The following is a 10,261-nucleotide window of genomic DNA, read 5'->3' on the forward strand; positions in this document are numbered from 1 at the left end:
AGCTACTCAGAGTGGCACAGCCAATAGATGACAGAATGAAGGTTTAAATGCAGTGCTTCGCTACCCAAAGAAAGCCCCGTAGTTCACCGACCTCTCTGTTTCCAGATTTTTGGACTCAATTATGCATAGTTGCATTAATTAGATGAATAGGGCATTGCTCCCTACGTGACCCTGATCTAGGTATTGCCTGCATTCAAAAGAGGAAGAGATGGCTGGGAAGAGCAACAAACACAAAACTATTCAAATAAGTATATAGAATCTATAGCTATCAGCTGTGGATAAGTACATTTTACAGAAGACACAATAATTCATTTTGTGCCTGGAAGTAGTAGTGAGGCTATAGAGTGAGCTGTTATAACAAAGAGGCCCACCATTGCGATGCTATACGTTTCTCTCTCCCCCATGATATCTGAAGGTGAGTGGCTCAGGGATCCAAGTTCTGTCCTGCTTGTTCTCTGCCATCCCATCTCTGCCATTCTCAGGCAGGGGTTCTCCCATTCTATTGATGAGGATTTAGTCGTGTGGGTGCTCAGCGCTGGCTGTAATAGAGTGGCAGAACAAGGTCTCTAGTTTCCGGACCATTTGCCAAAACTCTATTGTAAGGAAGGAAGGGAGGAAAAATTTTAAGGTGTATAATGTGGAGTTTTCTTAGCTGTAAAAGTGGGAGGTGGAAATAGTTTCTTTTTCTCTTTGATCATTTCATGTCGTTTTTTCCAATGAAATCGCATGTGCAGACAAAAGCAGGGTATCTTGGTGAAGTAAGTAAGGCAGGGGGCCCAGGGCCCTGCCAGCCTGGCCTCCCCCTTCCTGACCCTTTCCCTAAGGTGGTTCCCTGAGGCACCTCCCCGGAACCCCCAGGCCTAGAACAGTTTGCAGCTCATGGTCTGGGGGTGGGGATGGGGGTGGTATCTGAGGCCCTTGCCCTGATGATGCTGTGGCCCTGAGGACAGGTCATATTAGACACTCAGCAAGGCCTGCATGATCTCCCAAAACAGGGACTCATCTCTGTGGGTGAGGTAGGAAGGGCAGGAAAAGCTAAAACATCCTAGTGGTTGGTCGAGGAGTACAGGGAACACAGAAAGAAAGGTGACATTCGGAAACACTCTGGAAAGGCAGAATTTTAAGAGTCAGTCACACTTATTTCATATTTCACTCGACCACTGCCGGCTGTGTAGCCTTGTGCACGTGACCTCTCTGACCCTCTGTCTTCTCATCTATGAAATGTAACGACCTGGTAACATTTCTGTGAAAATTCAATGAGATAAGCATTTAATACAGGATCTAGTATACAAAGTACCCAGTAAATGCTTTGCTGTTATTATTAACTAAAGGTGGGCATCTTTAAACAAAAATTTTTGCAGCGGTTCCTGCAAACCACTCAGAAAAGTGCAGAGGTTTCAACTTTAAATCAGAGAATGGAAAGGACATAGGCTTAGCTTTTAGTTATGTGGTCCCATATCCCTCTCTGCTAGTGCCTCATTTCTGGGTTTCCTTTACAGAAAAATAAACTCCTCAATCCCATTTATATGTAATATCCAGGATAGATAAATCCACAGAGACAGGAGTAGACTGTGGCTGCTTGGGGCTCAGGGGGAGTGGGAAACTGCTTAATGGGCATGGGGGTTTATTCTGGAGAGATGGAAATGTTTTGGAACTAGCAGAGGTGGTGTTGGCACAATATTGTGAATGTACTCAGTGCCACTGAACTACTCACTCTAAAACAGTTAATTTTGCCCTGGCCAGTGTGGCTCAGTTGGTTGAGCGTTGTCCCATGCACTGAGGGGTCGCCGGTTCGATTCTCATTCAGGGCACATACCCAGGTTGCAGACTCAATTCCCAGTGGGGCGGGGGGGGGGGGGCGGGGGGGGACGTGCAGGAAGCAGCCGGTTGATGTTCCTCTCTCCTTCCCCCTTCCTCTCTCTCTAAAATCAATAAAAACATACTTAAACATGAAATAAAATAGTTAATTTTATGTTATGTGAATTTCACCTCAATAAATTATCAAAAGTTTAAAAATTGTGTAATATAATTCAGAACCATTGAGGACTTTAGTTGGATTGCTCTGCATAAATTTGCAAATCTGTCTCATGGATGTATGACCAGATTTAGATACAAGTAAGGACCTTTTCTTGATTAAAAATAATTAAATGAAAAGTGATTGCCCGTAGTAACAGAAAACTCAGCACATCCCTCCAGAGACGTGTACCCAGAATTGCCCAGGGCTTCCTTATTCAAAGGACTCAAATACCAGGCAGAGAGAAGTGCCAAGTGTGCGCCATTGAGTCTTCTTGCCGCTTCCGCGGCCGCCCAGGGCGGAGCACAGCCCCGTGGATGCTCGGCCGGTGTTGTAACAACAGTATCCATGCTAACAGTGTTACTAACAGTAAGCAGCACTGTCAGGACCACAGAACCCACATCCAGGGCTGCGCTCCTGCTGTTCACTCCCCACTCACCCACTGTTTCTCCAGCACAGTCTCCGTGCCAGAGGGGCTGGTCAAGAGAGCCTTCCGGCCACAACTTTTCCTACAGCCTCTGGGCCCAGGTGATGGGTGGGTGAGCAATCTCCCCTTTCCTCCTGCCGGATAACTGTGACTTCCTTGTAAACTTATTTCCTCCCCAGCCACCAACTAGCACATTAAGACATGTTAGAATAGCCGCACTGATCCAGCCGCCAAAGATCTTACTGTTCACTTTCTCCCAAGACAATTGGTGCCTTTGCAACTTTAGATAATCGCGTATAAAGGATAGCCCCGACAAGACACCTCTCTGCTTCAACTTAGACCAGGAAGCAACTGGCTCTATCATCATCGTCATCATCGTCGTCGTCATCATCATCATCATCATCATCATCATCATCAATAGCTAATATCTGTTGCATGCTATGTGCCAAACTCTCTGCTGTCTTACTGTAACCTGTGAGCTAAGTACTATTATTGACTCCATACTTCAGGTAAGGAAATGAGGCTTTGTCATTCACCCCAGCCAGGTAGACTACATACAAAAAAAATGTATATAGTCTATGCTTTGAAAGCAGTGTTTATTAAAATACACTTCATTTTCAAAATGTAATAGAATCTACAGCTACCAGCTGTTAAAGTGTGTGCACATTTCGGGGGACACATATCTCATTTGGGCAAGATGATCACTGAAGTCGCTTATCTTACTTTTTTAGTCTTGCTACCCATATTAATTCTTCCTGCTCCTCTCCGTTAAGCACGTTTAGAAAATACTAGAGTAAACAAATGGTAACGAGTTGGGAGGAATGGTATTGGACTAACAGTTGGAGACCCGAGCTGTAGTCCCAGCCATGCCGTTCTTTCGATGCATAAATTGGGGGGAAATCATATCACCTCTCTGAGCCTCTGTTTCCTCAGCTGTGAGGTGACAGGCGGACTGAATACTGTCTGAAAGTCTGTCCTCTGTGTCCTAGCCACACTTTAAATCTCGAATCCACGAGGCATGGCAGCGTGTGTGAGCACCCACGCATAAAACACTTCAGGAGCAGCCGCTTGGCCACACCATCCATGTGTTCATTCCTCCCAAGCGGCCTGAAGGGAGGGAACTGCTCAGGAAAGATTATCGGCTGGAAGCAAATGACTGTGAAATCCCTGGGTGAGCCCGATGCTCTTAACCCAGAGCTGGTTATTGGATCATTTCTGACTCATGTCTCCTGGCTGGTCTTCACTGGCTTGTTCATAGCGTGTGCTCTTTCTCTCTCGCTTCCTGCTCTTGTCCATTCTTGTTCCTTTCAGGAATGGTGGGGACCAAGTGTCACTCTTCTACCGGGAGAGAAGGTTCTGCCTGGGGAGACCCAGGCCCCTCACGCTCTCCTTGCTTTGGTGCAGACACACGGGTTGTAGAAGGCAGAGCTGATGGCAACAGCCGCCATTTTTATCATCTCCTGGGCAGCCAAATATTTAAGTATGGCATGGAACTTTAAAGCTTCGTGGGTGGTTTCTGCATTGATTGCCTGTACTGTGCATGGGTGCTAGTCAATTTCTCATGATGTGATTCTTACACACACACACACACACACACACACACACACACTTCAGAGTTTCAAAAATCTTGTAAAACCCAATGTTGATGAAATAATGATGAAACAGACGCTTTTCAATGCCACCGATGGGAGTACAAGTAGGTATGACCTCTCTAGAAGGCAACTGGACAAATGAATCAAACGTTTTAAAGAACGCACACCTTTGTAGGAGCCAGTGTTTCCTATGAGAAAGTTGAGGTCCAAGAAATAGTCATAAGAATGGCAACATGTAGATATAAGGCTGTTCACTAAAGCATGTTTGTAATTGAAAAATGTTGGGCACAAAGCAAATTTCCAAGAACAGGGGGGTTGCAAAAAATAAATTATGGTGCATCCATTACAAATCATGCTGTAAGAACATTTAACAACATGAGAAAATGCTCACGATACTGAATTAAGTGAAAAACTTGGGTTCCAAAGTAGTACATGTAGGATAACTTTTATTTTTATATATATATATATATATATATATATATATAAAGCAAAACATAACAAAGTAAGCATACATGCCAAAATGTCAATAGTGGACTAATACACGATGCTTAGTTTCTTTTTCTATACCTTTTTAAAATTTTAACTTTATGAAACAGGAGGAAATATTTATATATACATACATAACTTTAAAAACAAAACACATTCAATACATCTTTGTGTCCCAGGTCACCAGGCAAGAGAAGGGCAGGCAGGGGTAAGTTTCCTCTTTCTTCTAGGAACAAGCCGTTGTTGCCTTCTGGCCACGCTACCCTCTTACTTTCTGCTCCTCATTCTTCTACTGGGAGGCCTTGGGAATCCTGCAGGATGGTGGTGGTGGTGGTGGTGGTGGTGGTAGTGGTGGTGGTGGTGGAGCGTGGGGGCTATGAGTCATTCCATCAGACTGCCCAGGCTTCAGGCTGTCCCCGACCAGTAACCCACCCCTGTCTGGGATACTGAAAGAGCTGACTGTGCACACCTCTCCCCAGTGTTCAGTGGCATCATGTTGGTAACTGGGAACTGACAATGATGAGAGCAGTTACACTACAGAAATAGGCAAAAGCCACAATCAGGGCTTTTCTGGACACTCTGGGTGGGCCCCGCGATGGGTGTTTTCACAAGCCCTGCAGGTGATTCCGGCACACGCTAAAGTGTACATGGGGCAGGAGATCCCGAGGCCCCAGGAAGGACCACGCACACCCACCGGTGAGAGGGCCAGGTTCAGGGCTACCCCTCTCTGGCTTTGCCAAACACAGAAATCCTGAACTTACCCCTGCCCACCAGAGAGTACATTGTTACACAAATCACAAAGGCCCCACCCCCTCCCATTCTCCGCTTTTCCATGGGGAAGAAGATGTCAAAGACCGTTGAAGCCCTAGATCCTGAAAAGATCGTATGCCTCGGCCTACTCCCACACATGCATCTAAATTAAAGTGGCACAGAAGGAAGTCTAGCAATGTTCAGATTTTGTTACACTGAGGGAAGTATCAAATACCGAAAGTTTAATCGTCCTCCACCTCTTCTTTTTCATCGTGCCTTGCTGTTTTCCTAAATAAATGCTTTGTCGTCCTCTCAGGTGATCAACCCAGCACAAAATTGCCACCAAGAAGGGGCATACGTTTTCATTCAAGACCTCCCAAGCAAACCTTGGCAGCTCCAGTTCCCCAGACAGCCTTCTGCGAATTCCAAGCAGGTGGTGAGGACAAAGGGTCCCTGTTGATACTAGGCTCTAGCCGTGGGGAGCCATGGAGGGTCTGTGAGAACAAGACAGATAATCCGGGCCTTGGTCTGACATCCACAGCACAGATGGGATGTGGGTACCAATGCTCTAGATCTGATTGGTCACTGGACTCGACCAATGCTCTGAATGGGTGGGCAGCCCCTTGCCAATCAGGACAGAGACATTTTTTCCCTCCTTCTCCCCTCCAAAGCTTAGCTGGATTGTCTTGGCCTCTGTGCTGCCGAAGCGAGCCCATGGATTGTCTTGGGATCCACAAGTCTCCAGGCATCACCTCCCGGCTGTTTGACCATCACTTCTCATTTCCACGGCAGGCATCTCCCAATCCGCACTCACAGAAGAGAGCAGTCGCATCAATAACTACACACAAATCAAATCGCTCACATTTGGCTCCATTATGCACAGCATGTTTCAGGAAGAGCAGATTTGCTCTTCTAATTTGCTTTGGCTGCCATTAATATTAAAACGAGGTGTCAGGGAGCAGGGACAGAGCCTGGCTTCAATGACTTATCACCAGCAGAACACAGAGAGCAGCCAGCAACTGGAACCGTGCCCTGTGACTGCGAATGACTGGCTCAGCAGACACGGGACATGAAGCAGGCAGCCCACCCCCCCGCCCCCCGCCACAACTGCCACCCAGGCCCAGCCCAAGACCACAGCATCACCCTCCTCACGACAGTTCTCAGAGATCCCTGCTTTCCGTCTGCCTGATGCCAGAGAGGCCAGAGCTCGCAAAGGATCAGCGTGTTCTCAGGTGGTGTGCATGGACGGCCATGCCACATGGCCAGGGTGGAACTTGTGTGTTTCAGCCCATTGGTTCCGGTCGCCATGGCTCAAGGAAAAATTTCAGCACAGACTAAGAGAGGGAGGCATTGCTTTTAAGATAATGTGCTATCATTTATTTTTAAAAAGAAAATTACCTCCACATCTCAGCACTTCAGGGTGAATAATGCTTGCAACGTGCGTCCTCTCTGCTAGGGAAACACCGGAGCCGCCACACCAAGGCAAGGAAACTAACTCCAAGAGGACCGAGACCACGTCCTGTGTCTTCATGGGCCCAGGACCTGGAGCACAGTGGCTGGGACTAGGCTAATGGCCATGAATTGAACAGAGATGGGCAAGAATAAGAATACCCATGGGGCTCACTCACTAACTTGGAAGACCTGCCAGAGTGCCTTGTGTGGAAGAAAATTAACTACATATCCTAAAGGGGGTGCCTCCAAGGAGCTAGAGGTCAGAGGAAGGGCGGATGAAGCTGAGTTGCGGTGGTCAGGGAGGGCTGCATGGAGGAGAGGGACTTGAACTTCATTGAAGGTTTGGGAAGTATTTGGATTAGCCTAAGGGCTTGTCCACACACTCAGATAGTGCACTGGGTCAGGGTCCAGGTAGGCAGAGGAGCAGGACTTGAGGCGAAGTGCAGTTGAAGGCAGCCAAGTGTGTCCCTGGTTAGACACCTTTATGTTGAGAGAGAACCCTGCCCAAGCAGAAGCCATGAGAGGACAAGAGCAGACCAGCTCCGCCCCCTCCTAGGGGCTATGACCTCTCTCCTCGAAAGGTGGGACTCTTCAGGCCTGGCCACTTCTAGGAAGTATGCAGCACCCAAGTCCTGGGGCGTTGGGCTGGGAGCCTTGTCCACAGTGCCTGGTGGGTGCCAGTTACTGTGTTAAACACCTGCTCCAGGCTCCCTTTCCACTCTGGGGAATCTGACAAAGTGGGTTTTAATTTCTTACCAGGTCTCCTCCACATTTCAAAGGCAGAGGCAGAGGGTGGAGGAAGTGTCTCTGTGACTACGGTGGGGCTGTGAGCACTGACCTGATGCCCTGGGGGCCACACCCACCTCTCACTGGGGCCGAGGGCAGCCCTCCTTCCTGGCTGCCTGGGCTCTGCAGTGGGGGCACCTCTCCCTCACACTCTCAGCTCTTAGGTTCACACAGCCCAAGGGGAATCTTCACCGTCAAGCACTGGAAATCTCACTCCCCTGGGGAGGGGCTCAGTGTTCAGTTGCACAATTGTTTATTGAGCACTTGCTCTCGGCTTAGCTCTGGGGACCATCATTGGTTTAAGGCCTACTTGGACACATATGGAGCATCCATTTTTCCTAATGCTCACAACAACCCTAGTCTTCCTCACTCCTGGTACAGGTGGGGAAAAACAGAGACCTGAGAGGTAAATACCTGCAAGGTCACAGTCAGTGAGGGGAGCACCGTGATTTCACCCGCAATCTGATTCCCAGATCTCTGTTTCTGCTCTTCCTCACTGTGCCCCATTCCCTTCAGATACTTCCAAGTCACCCAAGAGAGAAATGTAAGGACCCAAAACAGTGACTAACTTCATCCTCATTACCATATCTGATTCTCCTGCAACCTTATGAGGGAGGAAAAGCACCCTCTTTTCACCAACATCACATAAATGTCACATAAATAAAGTTGGCATTACTGTTGATACGGTGTTACAGTAACATTATTGTAAGTTCAATTTCAAAGTTTTTTTGGAGCCCATGCTAGTGGCCGTGCTCTTAGCATACAACTTGTAAAGAAGACAATGAGCCATATGCACATCAGGATGGTTGCACAGTGCCCTGGTCATATCGCCAAGACCACCCCCACCAGTCCCACTGACCACACTTCCACTCTCCTCTGGTCCCCAAATTACCCAGCCCCATCTCCATGGGTGCCATCTTTCCTGCTTCCACAGCGGAACTATACAAACCCTTGTCAGTCTTGGTCCCCTCATCCTGCCCCCTCATTTTCATCACTCTTTGGACCCATTAAACTCATCAAACTCTCTTTCTCAAACATCAGATATTTTTTTTTTTAAATATATTTTATTGATTTTTTACAGAGAGGAAGGGAGAGCGATAGAGAGTTAGAAACATCGATGAGAGAGAGACATCGATCAGCTGCCTCCTGCACATCTCCTATCGGGGATGTGCCCACAACCCAGGTACATGCCCTTGACCGGAATCGAACCCGGGACCCTTCAGTCCGCAGGCCGACGCTCTATCCACTGAGCCAAACCGGTTTCGGCAAACATCAGATATTTTTAACCAGCTTCTAGCTCCCACTCTTTTCCATTTTTCTCAGAAAACATCTCCCCTGCCTCTTCTCCTCTCTCCCTTCTTCACTCACTCTCTCCCCCCCCTCCCTCCTCCCTCCTCCCCCTCCACTTCTTCTTGCTCTTTCTGAGTTCATTCCATTCCTAACCTCCAGAAAGCGTTGGGGTCAAGGTTGATAAAGTTAAGTGCTGTGCTCCTAATGCTCTACCTCCAGGGAAAGGCGCTCCTGAAGCTTTGAAGTGCGATTAGCCATGATTAGGGAGCCAGCGTCATCCCCTGCTGGAGCCTTGGACAGCGCCCTGAAGTTCTCTGAGCCTATCCGTGGGATTCTCTTCCACCTAAAACTAAGCCACATCCCAGGTCTCCTTTCTGGTATGTGCCAGAGCGCAGGCATGCACAACACACAGCCCACTTCCGCCGGCAGGCAGGCTGAAAGGCTAGGAGGCTGCTCCTCTCACACATGCGCAGGCAGGACATTTAGCCACTAAAATGCAGAGGCAATTTCCCATCAATACGTTGGATCATTGTGTTTTTTAAAATACATTTTCCCCATGAGACTCAACCAAGTTACTTTCCTTTGGGATGAAAATACATTGCCTATAAGTATTTTCACTTTTCTTAGCTTGGTTTTCATGGGGGCGGGGGGGGGAGACTTGCTCACCGTTAGTATTTGGTGTTACATTGATTGTGGTTTAACTCCTGCCTCTGCTGCTTACCAGCTGTGCAGCCTTGGGCAAGGTACTCACATGCTCTGTACAAAGAGGGGTTAGAAATAACCAACTCTTGAGGCTGTGTGAGGAGTAAGTCAGGTGGCATGTGACACCCCTGTGGTAGTTAATTTTGTGTCAATTTGACTAATGTTTGTCAAACATTATTCTCGGTGTTTCTGGGAGGAGTTTTTAAAAAGTATGAGGTGAACGTGTAAATCAGTAGACTTTCAGTAAAGCAGATTGCCCTGCAAATGTGGGTGGGCCGCACTCAACCAGTTGAAGCCCTGACTAGAACAAAAAAAGACTGACCTCCCCCAGCAAGAGCGAACGCTCCAGCATGCTGTGCTGCCTTCGGACTCAGACAGAAACACGGGCTCCTCGGGGTCTCCAGCCTCCAGCCCATCCTGCAGAGTTTGGACTTGTCAGCCTCCATCACTATGTGAGCCAGTTCCTTATAACAAATCTCTTTCTATGTATATGCACATCCTACTGGTTCTGTTTCTCTGGAAATGGTACATTGCCCCAGAAGCTCCCAAGTCCACCCCTTTCTCAGGTTTCTGTCCGTTTTCTCACCCAGTAGTGCATCACTAAATCATTACCATATATGTTGCTTTCATTCAACATTGTGTTGTGAGATTCATCTATGTTGTCGAGTGCAGCTTCACTTTGTTCATTTTTTATTGTTGCATACTATTCTGTCATGTGAATCAACCACACTTTATATAGCCGCTAGAGGCCCGGTGCACAAC

The sequence above is a fragment of the Myotis myotis genome, unplaced genomic scaffold, assembly GCF_014108235.1.
Source record: "Myotis myotis isolate mMyoMyo1 unplaced genomic scaffold, mMyoMyo1.p scaffold_m19_p_9, whole genome shotgun sequence".
NCBI lineage: Eukaryota > Metazoa > Chordata > Mammalia > Chiroptera > Vespertilionidae > Myotis > Myotis myotis.